The sequence below is a fragment of the Lagopus muta genome, chromosome 5, assembly GCF_023343835.1.
Source record: "Lagopus muta isolate bLagMut1 chromosome 5, bLagMut1 primary, whole genome shotgun sequence".
NCBI lineage: Eukaryota > Metazoa > Chordata > Aves > Galliformes > Phasianidae > Lagopus > Lagopus muta.
Genome location: NC_064437.1, coordinates 21,959,411 through 21,979,947, shown reverse-complemented (window position 1 = coordinate 21,979,947; position 20,537 = coordinate 21,959,411). Strand labels below are relative to the sequence as shown.

Sequence of the window (20,537 nt, the reverse complement as noted above, 5' to 3'; positions counted from 1 at the left end):
TTTATCATAATGAAATTGAAAAAAATGGTGAATGCCTCTAATCAGAATACAAATTGGTTATGAGAATGCATAGTACGCATCTTAAAATCAATATAAGATTGTTAGAGACTGATTCAAGTGAATTTCTGTTTTTGGGAAAAGCAAAGATTGTTTGCCAGTTAGAGAGGGCAGAAGCTTATTACAATTGGTTCCTCATATATGCAGTAGTAGTCAAAGTATCTCCATTACAATATTGACCATGTCTGCTCATGTCAATTTCCACTGGTTTACGTGCTTTGCATTTAGAATTGTCTGTCAAACTGATGCTGACTGAAAGTTTCAAATGAATGACTCGGTGTGTATATGAGAAGTTCATCTGTGTCGAAGGTATTGATCTAAGTATTTTTTAGATCAGGGAACTTTTTATTCATCTCATCTAACACACCTACTTAAGTTGATAACTAGAGGAACTTCAGCAAAAAAAAGGTCTTCTCAACTACAGGCCGCATCAAATAAATTTGCAAGATTTTTCTTACAAATGAACTTAATGTCAGTATGGAGTTGGCATGCATATCTCTTTCCTCTCAAAAGGAAAAGAATGACATAAAGCTTTCTTCATTCTGTGAAAATGAGGTCATGGTAAATGGACTTTTGTGTTTACTATGGCAGTTGTAACTTCTTTTTTTTTTTTTTTTGTTTTGAGGTGTTAAAATTGAGCTCCAAGAAAACAAGGAGCTGGAGAACACAAATCAGAAGTGAGCAATGATGTTCTGTATTTTAAAAGAATGGGATAGTGGGATGTTCTCATATGGTGCTGTTGTTTATGGATTGATGGCCAGGAACTCAGCATAATTTCACAGGTTGATGCCATGGTCTCATACTTCGTGATCTTCTCAGAGTTGTTTCATACAGGTTAAGGTACTGTAATGAGACCTATTGAAAACTAACAGACTTGCTGATGAATTAATGTAATTATCAAATCCTTTTTTTTTTTTCTTTTTTTTTTTTTTTAATCAATTGATGTGAGTTCTGGTTGGAGCACTTCTAAGGAAGTGAGCACAAAAAGATTAGGTTCTTGATGAAAAAGAATGTATTTCAGTTAATATACTCTAGGCAATAATGAACATTTTCAATGTTGATAATGAAAAGTATACGTGCTCCAAATAGAAGTTAAAGCTTGAGAATTTTGTTACCAGTACCAGTGTGTAAACTGACAGATTATGCAGTGCCGTTCATGGGAGTTAATGTAGTTAAACATCTGTTGCTGTTCTAGAAACCTTAAACCCAGAAGAGCATTTTAGTACCTTTTTAATCATTCCTTCAACTCATGCTTGAGCTTGTCTACTAACTGTTCCTTGGTGATGAATGAAGTTGCAGCAAAAAATGGCTTTCAAATGAATGAGGAAAAAATAGGATTTGAAAAAATAAAGGATCAGTTACTGCATATCCCTCTCAGCTGTCTTTTGTTAGTCTGCATGCCTTTTAGACAGGGTACCAGTGCAGAAATATTTTTTATAATCCTTATTCTTAATTGAATCAAAGTAAGGGAAATTGAGGTATACAAGGAAACTTGTCCAGTGATTACATGAAACAAATTTATTCAAGATGCTGTGTATCTGTTTACAGGATGTTGAGCAGCAATCCTTCTTTGTTTATGGAAAAGAAAATGTGCTTTGTAAGAAAACTGTTCATGAGATGCCCAGAAGTAAGGCCTCATCTGGAGTACTGCGTCCAGTTCTGGGCTCCCCAGTACAAAAAAGACAGGGATCTCTTGGAAAGAGTCCAACGGAGGGCCACGAAGATGGTGAAGGGCCTGGAGCATCTCTCCTATGAGGAAAGGCTGAGTGAACTGGGTCTGTTCAGCCTTGAGAAAAGGAGACTGAGAGGGGACCTGATCCAGGTCTATAAATATCTGAGGTGTGGGGGGCAGAATGGCGAGGCCGGACTCTTTTCAGTGGTGAGTGGAGACAGGACAAGGGGAAACGGCTGGAAACTGCAGCATAGGAAGTTCCGCACAAACATGCGCAAGAACTTCTTTACAGTGAAGTGACGGAGCACTGGAACAGGCTGCCCAGGGAGGTGGTGGAGTCTCCTTCTCTGGAGATGTTCAAGACCTGCCTGGATGCCTACCTGTGCGACCTGCTGTAGGGAACCTGCTTTGGCAGGGGGGTTGGACTCGATGATCTCTGGAGGTCCCTTCCAACCCCTACAATTCTGTGATTCTGTGAAAGCCTATGGGATAATATAATCTGAAAGAAAATTAAGTACTTTAGTGTTCAAGTTGTTATATAGCTAAGAAAGTACTTCTGTTGTTCGTGAACACTCAAATTGTGATTTTCTTAATCAAGACCTTGCTGCTCTAAGCTGTGTTATTCTCAGAAGTAGTGTTTCCAGAAAAAGAAGGGAAGGTTGAACATGCTCATCACCAGTGCTTGCCTGTGTTTTGTTTTAGGAAGGAAAGTTCTGAGAATACCAACATCAATTAGCAGAAGTTTCCTTAGCCGAGATACAAGAAAAGTGGAATGAATACTTTAGTTATGCTGCTGTGAATGTCTTTTTCTAATTGTATATTGCCCTTGTAAACAAACAATGGCAAAGCACACACGAAAGAAACCTAAACAACTAAATATACTCAAAAAAAGAAAAAAAAAAAAAAAAAAAAAAAAGCCCAAACCAGCCAAACAAAAGCCCTATCTTCTATGTAACTGTGAGGAAATACAAGCTGTGGTGAACTTGTTAGACCTTTTGATCTGCCTGGCTGTATATGTGTGAGACAGTTACCATCCCTGTATGTCTTCTGCAGAGATGGTTGTGGGCTGATGCGTGTAGCTGCTATTTACTGCGTGAAAGGAATTGGGATACTGTGGGTTAAATGTACTTTCCTAGTTTGCAAAGATATCCTCTGGTCAATCTCCTGCATTTAAGCTATTAAGAGGTTAGTTTTACACTGATTATTAGTATTTTTATGTTTTGTTGCACTGTGTCCATGTTATATGTATTTTATTTTTTTTGCTCAGAATTAAGACTGGTAAATGTTATGACCTGAGCATGTTTTGTCCTTCAGTTGCTGTCATTCATCCTTTCTCATTTCCCTTTCTAATGAATCTAAAAAAAAGTTGAAACTACCTCTTCCTTCATTGGTTGACATAGAAATCTTCTCAACCTCTGTTAAAGTGATCGGGAAAGTAGCTGCAGCCTTTTAGTTATGTGCGTGAACAACTTTCTTATCTCTTGGTCTCTGCTTTTTTTCTGATTTCTCTTTTAGCAACTGATGAAACAGCTGAGAAATGTGCATTCCCAAGCTGAGCGATTTGCCACCCACAAACCCACGGCTGCTTGCATTTGATCTGTTTTCTATGATATGGGCACAGAAGTGGTGTTCTTATATCTTCTGCAGAAAGTTGTAATGAAGATCTTAGACATTTCTAGGGAGAAAATCAAAAGGCTTTCCACAATTTTCCTGTAGCAAGAAGCGCTGTCTTTTTAGGGGGTTCTCAGACTTGGTAATTTTCCGAAACACCAAAATAAGCAATAAATGTTAAGTGGGATTTACTCAAAACAGTTGAAGTCCAGCAGTTGCAGAACAGTGAGGAGTGCTGGGTATACCTGACTTGAAACTAACTGTGGAATTGCTGTATTTTTCAGCTTTTCAAAGAAATGCATGCCATTTTCTGTTGGAAATGACATGGAATATTAGCTGATGCTTTAATGTTATAAAAGAAATATTCACATTTCTGGTTTAAAAGGGTTTCAATTGTTACAGGTTTTGTCTGTTAACTGAACAGTCAGTGACTGTATCCGTGCTCTCATGCTCTGATTAGTCCAGTTATTAATTGGCATACTCACATAATATTAACATAACAGCTTAGTCATTGAAGTGCTTCTGGTTAATTAAATCGGGAGAAAATGCATGTTTTCATATGCTTTCAATGCAGCACATTGTCCTTGCATGCATCTGCAATCACTCATTTAGACATCTAAGTATGCAGCATTTTCCAAAGAAGAATCAAGACTCTTAAAACATAAAATAGCAAAGGAGGGTGCATTTTTAATGTCAGAGGTATAGATCCATGTTTCTGTATTTTAGTTGATTTTTAATATTTGATATTTTAGGGTGATCATTTTATCATGGTGTTTGTGGTACACTGTGAATTTTAACACTATTTTTAATATGGATGCATTGGTTTCGGCCAGGTTTTTTTTTTTTTTTCAGTATATATAGAGATCTTCCTTGCTGCTTTGATTTAAGAAGAAAAAAAAAAAAAAAAGGAAAAACAGGGAGGGGCAAGGAATGAGCTTGGAGTAGTTTGAAGGTTGTTTTTTTTTTTTTTTTTTTTCTTCCATTTCATAGAATGCTGTTTACACCCTATGCTGTTTTTTTTTCTTATATTTAGTTGAAGAAAGGAATTATCTGAAAGCAGCTATTACCTCTGTTCCACGTTCGTTTCTGGCATGAAGCACCAAAGGAGATAAGGGCATGAGGTGAAAAGCTAGAGATTGTACTGGGATGGCTCAGATATGGAATGGCAATTGCCTGGAGTGTAAAGTAAACATAAAATAAATGAAAAGAATCATCTAGCAGTCACAGGGAAGGAGGAGCTTCTCAGGGGAGTATTAAATGACTTCAGAGTGAATGAGTTTGTGGTGGTATTTCTCATGTAAACCAAATACCGCCGTCTTCCAAAATAGGGTTTTGTAGTCTGTTTCACCTTTTCTCTAACAATGCAATTCTTCAAACCGCCTTTAAGACATAATATTTTCTAATTTCCCAATGGCAGGTAGACAACTTAGGGTATTATGCAACTTAAACAAAAAACCCTTGATTGTACAATAAAGCAGAGAAATTCCCTTGGATGATTTTATTTAACTCCTCCGCATTATTAAAGATATCTGAAGCAAGGTGCTTAGATTGCAGAAATAATGAAAATGTTGCCCTGTACACTTTTCCTGTACTTTTCCTTTCTTTAACTTCAGTGTATATGCCGTTAATATCAAGTAGTACAGTTCTTTCAGATGTACAAAGTGAAATTTTTCTTCTGCATCACTCAATATTGATGGAAGTAATTGGAATAGGATTTCTCAAATGAGTAAGGGTAGCAGAACTGAGCAATTCTCTAATCCTGAATCAAAATTGAATTCTTATATATTTTTTAAAATGTTCATTCAGATTTAGCATGTGCAAATAAGACCAAAGCTTGGAAACACAAAACCAGAGACAAGTGTTAGACTATCTCTACCCTCTCATGCCCAATTCTGTATGTGTGAAGTAGCATTATTCAGCTATTTACACTTAACTCTTCTATCAGTTGTGGTGAAATTCAAGTTTGGATTTGAATAGTATAGTTAAGGAACATGTGTATGTCCTATTGTGAATATGTAAACACAACTGAAAATGCAACGTTCTGCAGTCACTTCCTATGCCCTTGTTAAGCTGGTGCTCACTGAACATCCAGAAAATTATTCCTACAGCTGTATTTGATAGAGACTTTCAAAGGCCGCAGTTTGTGAACTAAGTAGATTTTTATTAGCTGACTGTTCTGAAAAATGTTACCTGTTTTCTTAGACATGATTTTGTATTGCTGTCAAATCTGTTCATATGTATCATAATTTAATGTACGGAAAATAATTATGTTTGTGACAGGCAGTCTACATGTTTTTCTTCACATTTTTCCTTTTGACTTCTTGAGTGATGGTTCTAATTTCTTGGTTGCAAAAACTTAGCGATACATATACAAAAAAGGCAGCATCAGAAATATATTTTATAATACTGCAAATGAAATAGTTTTCTAGTATAAATATGTTGGGAATATTATTTTTACTTCTAATTTGCAAAATAATTGCAAAATCTTTCTGCAGGATCTGATTTCTGTGCAGGCTGCGGAAACCTTACATCTAGTTATCTGCAGATTTATTATTTAATACTGATCTTTCTGCTTCTAACAGAAAAATGAACCTAAAAAAAGATGTGATCTTGAACAGGAGTGAGAACACTCAAAAGCAAAGTAGAACTGGGAGGCTAAAATGCAGTGTTCTTTTATTTTATTACACTACTACCCATCTTACAACTTGGAAAAAAACTTTAATGTGCAGACATTAGGTTTGTTTGCCTGACCTTCAGGGGAATAATCTGTTCATGTTGATTTATCTGTGACTAACAAAACCAATATAATCAAAACACAAAAACCGACAAAGAATTCCAACTTAACAGGAGCAAGCAGAAGATTCATATTCTATCCTTCCTGCCTCTATTAACTGCATCCACTTTTTTTATAGGTATGGAGAGAAGCAGCTTTAGAAGATGCTCTTGACAAAAAAAAAAACATATTTGTACGAAGTTTGCACTAGACAAAAAGTGATGGAGCTGAAGACAAATGGCAACACTAACTTCTCAAGGCACTCTTGACAGAAGTCTACACGTGAGTCATATTGAGTTTCATTTATTTATTTATCCAAAACTCAAATGTATCATTTATAATTATACCTGATAAGACAAGGCAGGGAGAAAAAATTAGATCTCTGTAGAGCCACAGATCTTATTTATTTGGTTTATTTACAAAAGCTTAGCAGTTATGATGGGGAAGGAGGGAATCGCAAAATTCGATCAGGATTTGTGTTGGTCCATTTTTTGGAAAGCCTTGTCTTCACGATCCTTAGCATCAGGATAGCTGTAGGTAATGAGTAATATGTAAATATAATATTTACTTGCATGTTAGTTATTTATTTATATGTTGTGCATATTTACACTGATTGAGGAGAAGGAGAAATTCTTTACTGAGAGATCTTCAAGGAAAAACTTGCAGGACCGAGGATCTCATTCTCAGCAATAAAAATATGCGGGAATTTTGTTGCTCCTTGATGCTTTCTCCACTGAAGGAGAAAGCAATTGCTTGATTTTAATTTTCTGATGCTCATATGGACAAAGCTCATTAAAAATGCCAAAGTTGCAGCTAATATAAAAGCTTCAAATCTTATCACCATATAATTAATATCTGCTGTTGATTTATGTCCAAGGTACACTTAGTAGCTACGGAGTTGAGTTGCTTATCCTGTCATTGTGTAGTCTACATTGAAAAAAAATGAGAAATCCTGTAAAAGGTCTTTTATTGAGTTTATAGTTCTTAGCAATAAATAGTTTTATTGGACAATTAGACAATTACGATGAGCATAGGTTAGCTTTCGAATTTTCATTCCTTGAGTAAGGCTCTGATTACACAATTCTTTCTGTCCATTGTATCACTGAAATATTGAACTGCCAATTGGCTCACTTTCAAAACCCATCTCATTTACAATGCCAGTGCTCTGGGACTGTGCTTTCTGCTTAGATCTCTGCTAGCTCTCTGTCAGGCTCATGCGTCTGAAGTGGAAATCTCATGATCTTTTCTGGCGCTGACTATAATAAGAGACCATTACGGAAGATGACAGAGCTATATGATTTTCATGGTTGTGTAATGCTTAGTTTCAATCAGCCCATTTAACAGTTTTCTTCTTCCCTCCTTCCCTCCTTTTCTTCTCTAGAGATCTGTATCTTTTTTAATTGAAACTTGAGAATAAGTAGTTGAAGCTGTTTAAACTGTAAGAAGCAAATGTGAGAAGTATGAAGAGCAGGTCAAAATAGGTGTATGTTCTTCACTTAGTTTCACTTATGCTTTGGTTTAGAGGATTTTCTCAAGTTTGTTTACTGAAAAAGTCTGTGTTAGGAGAGCTGGAAAGAGCTGAAAGCATTCCTACTAACCATACTTTAGCCATTGAAAATAAATGATCTCAACTGTAGCACAAATTTTGTTTGGAAATGTCTTGACCCAGTTTAGAGGAAGGCAAAGTAAAGGTGTCCTGAAAAGAGTAGTGACCTTTTGTGTGAGGGGGAAGACAAGGCTCAAGCTGTTCTTTGGCAAGCCAGCAGAAAGGCCAATCTTAATGCTGCAGTTGGCTGTCAGCATATTCACCTAAATATGATTTGTACTTTCTGATAATATAATTAATGCTAAATAGTTGAGAAAGGAAACATTCTGTGCTGTGTGCAGCTGTGATCTGAAATCACAAGTTTTTTCATCTTTCCATTACTTAAATAGTTTCGTTACACCAAAAGTTTGGCTCACAGTTGGCTCTCTACTTAAGAAATTAGATACTATTCATTATAATCAAGATGAAAGACTCCAAGTCTCCAGCTGACTTCCTGGAATAAATTTGAAGGCTGGACTGAGTTCTGGGCTCACTAATATGTAAAGCAAGTCTGGTACTTAAGTAGCACACTGGAAGGTGACTGCTATTGATATTGTTTGCACACTCAGCTTACACATAAGCTAATAGCAGTCCTCCCATTTGAGACTCTTATTACTTTCTAAAATGGGATGACTAGGTTATAATCAGCTCAGTGGTGAGGAATTTTTGAGACAACACAAATGTAAATAGTAGTCATAATGTTATTCATTTAGATGAATAATGTCTAATCTGCATTGGTGATCCTACATTTCAGCTCATTACGTCTCAGTGTCCAGATCTCAGAAGCAAATTAACTGAACTATTTGTATTTAGGTAGAAAAAAAAAGTGTTCATTTGCTGTGTATAAATGAACAGGATGGATTATCTTGTGAATGCTATTAATTTTATCCTTAAAAACTGGATTTCAATAAGCGCATTTTATAGGTATTTAACTAGCTTAAGGAATCTGGTAAATGAGAAATAAACTACCCTTTTCATCCTTTGGAGAAGTTGTGAACGTTTCACAAGCATAAAGACTAACAGAGTGCTGATGTTTGTGCCAGAATGTTTGTCTGAGCCAAGTATAGCTCAAATTTGTAATGAAAGCTTTCCAAGCTCCCCAATGTGTTCCTTTTCATACTCATTTGATGTTTTTCTGGCTTGACTTCATTTTTGCATATAAGAATTCTGTGCTATCTTCAGAATCAGCAATATTGGAAAACTCTAATGCTTACAAAGCTAGTTAAATATATGCTCAAGTATACACTCTTCTAAAATAGAAATCCAGAGGTTTCCCAGCTGAATGTCAAAGAGCTGTTAAATCTTCAAAAGCAGTGGCTCCTATTTATTTCCCTGGAAACTACAACAGGTGCAAAGAACACAATAAAACTATTAGAGCAAATTCTTAGCTGTAAAATCTTCTTTTTCACGCAGTTGCTACCATTAGCTGTGTGTTTTCACCGGTGAAAGTGTAAGTGAAAGCAAGTTCACCACTTGCTTCTAAAAATCTGCACCAGCAGAGGCAACATGCTGTTAGCACTGCTAAAACGCACCACCCATCACTTCACAGCCACTGTTTGGTATCCATAAGATGTTCAGCAGGCATTAGTGAATGTCAATAGGTGTGATTTACGCTGCATGGAGGAATTCTGTGACGCACCTTTGCTTCATACTCACTGGAATGTCAGATGCCGTTCTGTAATACTGCCCCTCTGCTGCCATCTGTCGCACAGCAACAAACTGGCAGAATATTGGCAGGAAGATTCAGCCTCTATTGCCAAACATCTGACTCTTGACACTGTGGGCTATAATAATAAAACAGGAGGGACTGCATTCAAAGCAGCCTTCGTTTTTCTCCCTCTTACTTCTATAGGATAAAAAATTATTGGTGCATGTTGTGGTACTCTTTAATTCACTCTCTTTAATTCAAAACACACACCCCAGCCCTTTTTTAAAGGAACAACTTAACGAAATAAAGAACTTCATAACTAATTAAGAAGATAAATTTATTCTGCTAGTATTTGATTCTCCTCTTCACGTGTATAAATTGCAAGGCACAGGGCTCAGTCGCAGCCATGAAATATTGCCATCTCTGAAGTTACTGGGAGTTTTGCCATTGAACAATGGGATCAGGATTTCAACCAGAGCATTCTAGCAGACAAAAATCATGTCTGGGTGCTGTGCAGCCTTCCTGTACAAAGCCAGAATCCTCTTGGAGGGCAGAATAGTGTGCTATGAATCCTGAAATGTAGTGATTTTCAGAAGATGACACTGAAAGAATTATAAAATATTAATTTCTTGAAGTACTGCTTTTCGTATGGAGAATGCATAGAAAATTCTTCTTAGAGGAGGGTAGTTGCTTCAAAAGGTGTATAAATAAATATAAATTGGAAGAACTATTCTCTTAATAACTTTTAATGCTTTATAAATACGTCAGATTAGTTTTGCATTACTTACCATACTGAGTGCTTGAGAGTTAACACTGGTGATAGTGATGCTGCTATGTAGCTACCATGCTTTTTTCTCAGTTTAATTTGAGAATGACTTTGATGTGATTTGTATTTAAGGTAACTCCACCTTATTTTTCTTATCTGTAGCTTTTTTTTCCTTTTTTTTTTTTTTTTTTTTTTTCAAAAGTCAGTTTGAGCAGATACCATTGAGAAAACTTTTTATTGTCTCCTAATGATGCTGTGAATAATAATAAAGATTTCTATCTCTGACCTATGTTGCAAACAGATGTTTGAAGAACTTTTTCAGGTGCTGTCTCAGTTGTTGAATTGTTCTGCTATGGGTAGTGTGCATCTTAGAATGATTTGGCTGCAGACTTGGGCTTGAGCTGCTGAGTATGAAAGATTTAGTATGACCTTGCTGTATTGTCTTTGTACCTGTTGCTACTATTTGAACGAGAAGTAAAAGGGAAGTTATTATTGAGGATGCTGATGCAAATCTTACATTTCCCAAAAGATGATTCTGTAGGCAAGTCTTGTCACATCACTTTCACCAACCTAAGTAAGTTCTGGCTAAAAAAGCTCTGGCTAAATTATGGAACTTAGCCTTTAACAACCTTGATCATGTTTTTTGGTTTTTGGACTTTGTTTACACGGTGAATGAACTGGGGCTCCTGTTAATTGCTTACACCTCAAAATTTGTGATGGAAATTTTATTTTTTCTGACTTTCTTTTCCTACTTATAGTATTCCAGAAATTGACTTAATATCATACTGAGATTTAAGAGGGCAGTCCTTGATGTAAATGATCTGTCTAAAACCACAGGTATTTGCAAACCTCAGTGATCCTTGCCTTGTTTACATAAATTACTTGAGGGGAAAAAAATTAGTGATTTGGATTTGCACCTCCCTTAGGCCTGCAGCAGCATAATATTTGTCGCTCTTTATTGTGTCTTGTTCCATTTTTTCCTGTTACCTGTTAAGTATTGTCATCAGTATTTCCTGGTTGTTTCCTTTTTTGGATAGTAGTATAGGCAGGCAGTTGATCTGGAAAGATGAAGCATATACAACCTCAGTAAATACTTGGATGGTTTGCTTCTGACTGACATGAGCTTGCTCATAGGACAAGTCTCATTCACTTCTCTTTTCCCACTACTTATATGATTCTGCTGTTAGCTTTTAGAGTGTGGATCAGTACAGTAAATCAGTTACTATACGCTCCTAAAACCATAGGGTTCTGTTTTGTACAACCCATACTGAAGCAGACGAGAACGGGAACGAGAAAAACTAACAGCTTATTATATATTGCACTTTTAATTGAATGTTTAAAAACAAAGCTACTGAAGTGAGTATTTTACATTTAGTTATGAGATTAAACTTCAAAAGTCAACAGAAGAAAGATTTCCTCTTTCAGTATTAAGAAGTGATTATTTTTTTTCTGGCATTTGCAAAGAAGCAAAGTTTTAGTCAAAATCCTCTTAGCTGGAAAGAATGAGAAGAATTGCATATCTGAATCTTAATACTGAAGTTCAAAACCATATCTCCTTTCATATAGTAGTGAAACAGTTATTTTTTTACTTCTGAGGAATTTGTGGAGCTTCTCCATTCCATTCAATCCAAACTCAGAACAACTGAAAGAATATGTGGAAAAATTTGAGAAAAAAAACGAGGAAGAGTTTTTTGTATGGAGAATACTATATAAATCCCTACATTTTATGTAATTAGGTACTGTAACACCTATTAACTTTAGATTTGGATTATTTAGAAGGACTTTTGAATAGTTCAACATAAATAAGAAAAAAATAGTTAATTGATAACGAACCTCACAGCATAGAGGTTTAGTCTGGAAAACCCAGCTCATGATTATTTATTTTTTGAGGTGTCAAAGCTTTCTGTAATTATCTTCTTGATTTCTGAAATACTTCAGTGCATGTATTTCCTGTTATTGATTTCTATTCTTAATTTGAAGGATGACTCAAAATAACTTCAAGAGCTTTTGATTAATTGCAGTCTATTTGTGATATCCATTATGTATTAATAGACTGCCTTATTCCTCTGCAGCTTTTTTTGAGATATGAAAAATGCCAATGAAGTGAAATAGAATTAAATTTCCTTATTTAATAGTGTTTAATGTAATCATTAAAAAAATCCATGCAGAGTGATTGACTTATGGAAGTAAATTTGTTTGCCTGCAACTCTCGTCTCCTATAAGTACTTCAGAACCACCTGTAGTAAAGATTTGGGAATCGACACTATGATAGGAACATATAGTTTTTGAAACATTGGGTATTGAATCCTGAAACTAGGATTTTCAGGTGTAGTAGTTCAGCGTAGCTCCGACAGTAACAAATTTTCTGCTTCTGCTAAAGATTAAACCCATATGCTGAAAGGTATATTATGTTTTGGATGCAAGTGTGCTTTTCCTAATGGAATCAATAATCTATTGAAGTACACACAAGATCAAAATTAGTCATGGAATTATTCAGGTTAGGACTAGAGGTCTTGATGCTGTTTAATTTGTTTAGTGCAACTGAAGAAATTATCATGCATGTGATGCAGCATGGCAGTTGGCTCCAACAGGAGATGGGTCTCCCACGGAGAAATCAGGACCTTCTAAGAGTAGTCCCAGAGTAATTGTTGTGGCTTTGACTCCTGTTAATACTATCACGTTGAGAGTTTTAAAATGATCACTGCAGGACCTACAGAAGGATTTCTGTCTTTTACTTATAGTAAATAATACCAATACTGTGTATGTCAGTTATGCAGAATAGTTATTTATCATCATAAGATCTGGAATGCTGTTGGTGAGATGCAAAACTTAGTGGGCACCAGTAAGGTGATGTCTGCTTCAAAAATGGTATTTTATTACTCTGTTCTGCAAATGGCTCTCATGGCACTGCACTCTGTACAGAGACTTCTGTACATTTTGACAGTCAGGGATACGGTATTTTGATAGTTTACTGAATATGCAAATAGTACTAAAGATATTTAATGTAAGGCTATTTTTATTGTTTTTAACTCTTTCCCATCTAAGAACGTGGAAGATATAGTTTATCTTTTAGTATTAGAAATCATGTGTTTCACTAGAACTGATAAACTGATAGTTATGAGCAGCCTGGATAGTTGTCTCTTTTTTTTGTGTAACAGAGCTTCTGAAAGCTGCTTGTATGAATATTGTCTTTTATAGATGGCTGGATCTAGTAATAGCAAAGTAATGAATGCATTTGAAAAGTAAATAGTTGAATAACAGTACTGTAACTCAGATTCCTTTCCCCATCAAATTTATGTGTAGTAGTGAGGTAACTTTATTATCCCCTAGGCTCTGTTTAGAATACATTAAGTTAATTTTTAGGAATTACTAATTCTAAATGTCAATACTTCATATGTGATTTTATACAAACTGCATCTGATGGTATTCTTTCTATGTAATATGATTTAAAGCTGCAGAGGACTTGCTTTGTAGAGATCTTATTAATGCAATATGGAGTCCAGTATGGGATTTAGTACAGTAGAATGAAATGAGTAAGGGCTATGCACAGGTTTTGTCAGTGCTATGGACACATTATAGTGTGGCAGCTTTATGAAGTTGTGATACAAAGTACAATGAGGCCCTCTTGAGCTGGAACCACTAAGCCGAAAACCAAAGCCTGAGAGATAATTGTGGAAGTTTGCAATCTGTGAGATCAGAAATAAGCAACTGGCTCTCCAGTATCATACTATGTTTTTTTTTTAAAGTGTGTTTGAATCCCGAGAGTTTGGTTTTTATATAGAAGCACTGTACCAAAGCAGATGAAGATGCTGTAACCTGGAGGGTTTGCTATTATTTTGCACTAAGTTAGAATGTTTTCTTGGTCTTGTGTCAGTCCAAAAGAATATGGCACCCTCAATCTGAGATTGCGTTGGAGGAGTTGATGGTGTCAGTCTTCAAGGCAGAGAGGTGGACTTAGACATCTCCTTGGCAAGGGAAGCCAGAAATGAAGTAGGCATCTCATCTCCAATGTGTGTTACTGGGGTTTATGTAGGCTTCTATGTGGACCAAAACCAGTATGGTCTAAAGTGCCAGAACCAGTTCTGATTCTTCCATGTGAGTGTAATCTGCTGGGTGCCATCCATTCTAGTTTATTCAGGCAGGTGTGAAGTATCTATGTACTGCCTGTTAATTGTCTTACTCCACTCAGTAGTTGCAGACTGAATGTTGTAATATTCATTTTGTACGCACTTTTATACAGCTATGCCAAACATTCATCACAAAATACTTTGCTTTGTCATCTTAATCAAAGCCTTAAAGTATAGTTTAGGTACATGGCAAAGAGAGTAAAGTGACAGGTGGAACTTTCACAGAGGGGAGACCCTCTTCCTCAACACTGGTGCAGGGTGAAGCCTGTATGAAAGCACCACTCAGATCGAGACCTTGTCTTGTAACTCCCTAGCTCTTAGGTAGCCAGGAAAACAAAGCACAGGTAACTGTTAAAGAAGGGGCTTACCTGAAAGCTCTGCCCTACATCTGTCTTGTTGCAATGTTTTGGATACATGTGGGAAAGAGACAAAGAAACACGGGAACTTCTAACAATTCTGTGTACTTCGTGCCACACTGGGGAAGGAAGTAAAAACCTGGTAGTAGCATGTGTGTTGATCAAAACCTCGCAGTAACCAACAGACTGATCCACAATCATGAGCAGGAAAATGAGAGACTGATCTGCAACAGTATGACTGGGAAAGCCATGGGCCTTTGGCAGCCTCCTAAGCTGGAAGACCTAAAACCCAGACATATGCTGCAGGTGTATGAGCCAGCAAGGGAAGCACAGGGCATGGGGCTGGGCCTCCAGGAGGTCCCAGACGTGCAGAGTGGTCAACAGTGTCCAGTTCCTGTTACTCTGGGTCAGTGGTATGCTAAATGGAAGGGGCAGGGAGTGTAGTTGGTGCAGAAAATGCATGTGAGAAATCTTAGATGAGAAATTGCTTTCTATTTCACACCTGTTTTGATTATTTTGTCATTATTTATTGATAATAAAGAAATATCAGTACAGTGCTAATTTTCATAGCAGTGCTTGATTCAACTCTGTGGAATTGTTTGTTGTGTACTTATAAATAGATACACTTTCAGTATGACAATGTTATTCATAACTTTGAAGAACATTTTGAGCAGGGTACTCATCCGGATGACCTTAAAAAGTGAATTATTCTGTGATTTTTTTTATTTATTTATTTTTTTTTTTTTTTTACAATTTTTTCTTTGGTAGATGTTTATTCAAACTCATCATGGTACAAGTAAATAATGCAAATAAGAGACCTAATGGAAAGCATTTGCTTTATGAAGACCATTGAGGAAAGGAAAAAAAGGATGTTAACTGAAATGACTGTGCAGTAGATTTAGGAATTAATTTTTATTTTTTACCTTTTTTTTTTTTTGACATTTTTTACTGAACCTATTATGTGGACGGTAGCTGCTTCTAGTAATTGTAAAAGACTCAGGCTAACTGTTGGAGGCACTTGGGAGATTCTCTTTTATTTCAAAGACTCTATTATCTGTTTTTAAAGAAAAGAAAAGAAAAGAAAAGAAAAATAATATGCTACTTGGTCTTCGGTTTTATACTCATTAACCAAGAGTGAATCCCTCCCAAAGCAATTTATGAAGGATAATGAACCAAATTAATTTATCATCAAGATACTTCAACTAGTGTTCTCAATTTTGTTCAGTATCATAAAATTGCATCATTATTTATCTCTAATTTTAATTCTTAAGCTAAATTGTTTACTAGAAGGAATATTTACTGTGTCTCTCTCCAACAACGATCTATTAAGCACAGAGTAAACAATGACAATAAATCAAAAGCAAATTGAGACGACTGCTGACTTAGTGAACTTGTAGTTTCTTCATGTAGCTTGTTATGCAAGGCAGGCACTCTCAGTTATTTGCAGCTTCTTGTATGTCACTAAAATACTGCAGCTCTCTGTAAAACTTACAGAGGTGGAGCATAACATGGAGCACTTGGATGTGGTAGAACCTGCTTCAACGTGACTCCTTCACATGAGTTGTAATAAAATAAAATCTCTTAAATTAGTTTGACCAGACTGAGTAGAGAGCAAAACCAGTTTTGTGATGACACAATGGATTCTAAAATGGCTATGGAAATTCATAGGGGCAGGTCAGCTTCTGTTTGTCTTCTTGTTCCCTATTAAGGCAAATACCTTTCTTAAATCCAGCTGTTTCTGTGACTGCACCTTAGCATTACTGTTGTCATGGCCTAACTGCAAAATCATTGCCTAACTGCAAGCATAGTAAATTCCTTTCACTCTGCATTTGACTAAGTAACACTGTAGTTGTCAAGGAATATATAGAGTACTTCTTTGAATCTATTGCTATTGTGTGATTATGTATATCAGATACTAAATTAAGCCAAAATGAGGGGAGTTGCTCTGCTAAGGAAATTTTTTTGATGTGCAATAGCAACTATACAGCATTTCTGCTCTGGTAAGTGGTATAGTACAAGTTAAAAGGGGGTTGTAGTATATAATTAATAGATTAAGCTTGGCTTAATCTGAATTACTGATGTAGATTTATTGGGCAAAATACGGAACTATTTGTAGAGAAATGAATCTAACAGTATGATTACACGTTTAAAGTAAGTTAGAATATTAAGGTACTAGTGGCTGCAGATATCAAACTATAAAATCCTCACTTTTTACATAATTAAAGGAAGCAAAAATTTTTTAGCAGTTAAGTGAAAGGAATAAATGGGTTAATGTTCTGATAACTGTGAATTGTGGGAGTCAGAGTAGGGTGCCTTCATATCTGCAGTAGATTTACTATTTGTAAAAAATTGGATTTGTGCAGCACAGCAGTAAAGGAATCACTGCTTTGGAATTATACATATTAAATACCAGTGCAAGATGAAATGCAGGGTGCTGACTGCCAAGGACTGCAGAGCTAATAGGAACTGTGTTGTATTTTTGAACTTGGCTGAATGGGGAATTTCTGCAGCTTCAAATTATGATGTTAAAAAAAAAAGATGAGGAAAGTCTGGAAGTCTGGAATTTACTGGGGCTATGGAACTGTTTCTAAAGGCTTGTATTACCTTTATTTAATCGACTTAATTGACAGGTTAAATGGTGGGAGCTGTAATATGATATTATATTGATGTTTCGTTGGCATAGAATAATCTTTCTACAAAGATAGCAGCAATGAATAAATGTAAATAAATGCTAAATGTTGTCTTCTAATAGTAAACATAATACACGCTGAATGAATTTCTTAATTTTTCATTAGTCAGTTAATATAGTGTCTTTTTTGCCCTCAGTATTATCTCCAAGAAAAAAATAAACAGATTTATCTTCAACATTAGAGTTTAAACATACCTGTGATCCATGAGTATACAGACTTGTATTAAGGAAAATAAATACTTAATTGTTGGTGTCTTAAGTGTTATGCAAAATAAGCACAGGTTAGATCTCAGAAAATAATTAGAAATATATGATTTTCAAATTTTATAACTGTAAGTCTAATTTTGCATTATTTTAAAACTCTCTTCAATCTACGTGCATTGTCTTCATCTTTTCTCTCTCAATTTATCTTCCTTTCTACAGCAAGCATTTGAAGAGAGAGGGGCAAAATAACACATGCACACACACACAAAAATAAACTACTAGAAAGCTGGAATTGTTTCAAGTCTAGAGAAAATCAGGACGTGGCAAGAACTCTTTTAAATCACCATACACATAGTGTTCTTAGAGCACAATTTCGGCATGAGATTGCTCTGCATGTGCAAAATCTACTGAAGTTTTTGTTGAGTTGTAGATGTTTGTCCCTTTGGACTTTTCCCTAAAGTAATAAAAATCATTATACTGAATGAAAGCAGTATAGGAAAGAAATCCTAAAGGATGTTTAATTGTTACCAGAACTTGAATAAGATGAAAGAATATATATAGAATATGAGGCAGGAAGTTAATTCTTCTTCTGTTGCTGTAGATCAGGTATCAAGAAATGTTTTTGTCATTAATCCCTTCTTCTAATCCCACTTAGAAGCTGAGCAGAATTTGTGTACTGTTCAGTTTTGCAAATGGTTATTTTAAGAGTGGTTGTTGCCCAAGATATCAGAGGTGTGTTACTGTTGATTTCTGAGAACAAATGCATTAAGTTAAGACAAATGAAGTTTGCTCAACTGAAACATACAGGGAAGGAAATTTTGGTGAAAGTTCTAGAAGAATTTCTAGATTACAAGTAAATCGGAATACGTTCCAGTTTTCTTGAATATTAGTTTAAAATTTAGCTTTTTTTCCTATATATTAAATTAAAACATTTATATTATTCTTCAGTGCTCAGGTCAGGGTCCAAAAAGTCATCATTACATGTACAATTTCAAGTACGTAAGGAGAGAAAAACATGTAGTTACACGTGCGTATAGAGACTGTTTATATGTACATTTTGGCACATAGTATGCGTACAGATATATCTACTGTGCCACATGGACTTTGTTGAAAGAATGTGAAGTTCTACAGAGAATAGTTACTGTTATGTAATAACATCTACTAGAGTGCAAGAAAATAGGCTGTATCTCGCCTGCACCCCTTTTCTTGGAAAGGTAAATGATTATTTAAAATTATCTGACTTTCATTGTCATATTTTATTACGATTATAATTTAGTGACACACGGGGGAAATAAGCCACAAAGCCAAACCTTAGTGTTAGTTAGTCAAAAGTAGTTAAGGTATAGTGTAATTCGTGGCTAAGAGAATTTGTTTAAAAAGGGAAGCAATTTTACAGGAAAAGATTATTTCTTATTTAGGAAATAATTGTTTTGTTTTTGTAATAAAGGAAGTGCACTGAAATACCAAATAACTTAAAATGGATTTTTCCTTATAATACTATACTGCAACTTTTGTAGTAGTGGCTGCTCCATCCCTGGAGATATTTCAAGGCTAAATTGAATGGGGCTTGTTCTAAAGCGTGGAGCCAGCCTGTGGCTGAGGGTTGGAATTAGGTGATTTTTAAAGTACATTCCAACCCAGGCCATTCTAGGACTCATCTGATAATGATTTGGTACTTTCTCATGGTAGTGAGAAAACAGCACAGTAGAACACGTGAATAGTACAGCAGAAGGAAAAGAAAGTGTGTTAGTAGACTTCTGTGCATTTTTGTGACCTGTGATTGCCATCTTTATATTAGGGAGGATACTGCCTAGAGAGTTTCCTAATTTATTTAGAAAAAAAAGATATTTCTAGGCAGGGATTCAGGTCATCGGAATGTTCACCTTCGCTTTAAGAGCTGTCTGCATAGTTTTTTCTTGTATCGTGTACTCATGTTAGTATGCATATTTTCAGAACCTGATGTTCACATGAAATCAAAATATTTAATTATGAATAATCTGCTCAAATGATTTGCTTCATTTCAAATCTGTTTATATAATTATTTAATGGTGACTAAAATGAACTGCTAAAGAGCAGGAGCAGTCCAACAAAAGCTCACCTGATTTTAATTTTCAAGGTCAGTACATTTTTAAAGAGTACTCTCATGATCTTTCTTGCTTTTTTTTTTTTTTTTTTTTTCTTCCATTTAAGCAGCTTGTCCTAAACAGAGTGAATGCCATCTTCATTTGCCTTGGGACGTATGTCAGATTGTTATTCATGTCGTAGGTGATAAATAGATATCCCATTCAATATCCTTATGTATATTATCTGTTGCCAAGGACAGATTTCAGCCTTGGCTTCTGCAAGTAAGGCATTCCCATATTTCAGGATTCTAAATACAAGTTTTTATGTGAATCATAGCAGTTCCGGGAAACCTCTTTTGATCTTAACTTTGATGTGCCAGATCAGACCTCAATTCATTATGATATTTAAACAGGTGATTAACAGTAAACAGATGTTTGGATCAAATGTTGGACAGAGAATATCAATGAGCAGTGGCTGACATTCTGTTTCATACAGAATCCAAAGTACTTTAGTAAAGTAGGGATTCAGTCATAAGTTTTTCTTTTTTACATGAAAATTCCTTCTATCTCTGGAACTATTAGTACTAATGTGCCTCTGTTTAGGGAGAACACTCAGAGCCCACAGAGTTCTCAATTTTATCCTGTTTATTAATTGAAGTCAGAAATAACCTTAGGAGCAAGGTCAAGATCTGAAATTTGTTCCTGGTAGATGCTCTGTCTGCTTAGTTGCAGTTGTAGTTTCTCCCATGTTCTCTTTCTCTCACTGGTCTTTCTGGAAGATCATGGGACAATTTCTTCCAAGATGGTTTATGGTTTGTTGGCTAGGGAAGGGTGTTGTGGACACAACGTTTCTGAACCTTCCTGTTTCCTGGGTAATTACTGAAACAACTGGTCTTTCATACAAAGATACAGCCTTCCTAGGTCAATAGAAGTAAAAGGCATAATTTTACTGAATGTTAAGAAACTATTGGTGTAAAGCTCTCCTG

The 20,537-nt window shown here is 35.7% G+C and overlaps 1 long non-coding RNA gene across 3 annotated transcripts in view; it reads left to right on the top strand.

Annotated features, from left to right (window-relative positions):
* LOC125693565 (uncharacterized) overlaps positions 1-20,537 on the top strand; it is a 159,551-nt gene that overhangs the window by 75,328 nt on the left and 63,686 nt on the right. For all 3 annotated transcript variants that reach the window (XR_007377152.1, XR_007377153.1, XR_007377151.1), the window contains one exon: positions 6,253-6,395. This is a non-coding gene — a long non-coding RNA (uncharacterized LOC125693565). The remainder of the gene's footprint in view (positions 1-6,252; positions 6,396-20,537) is intronic.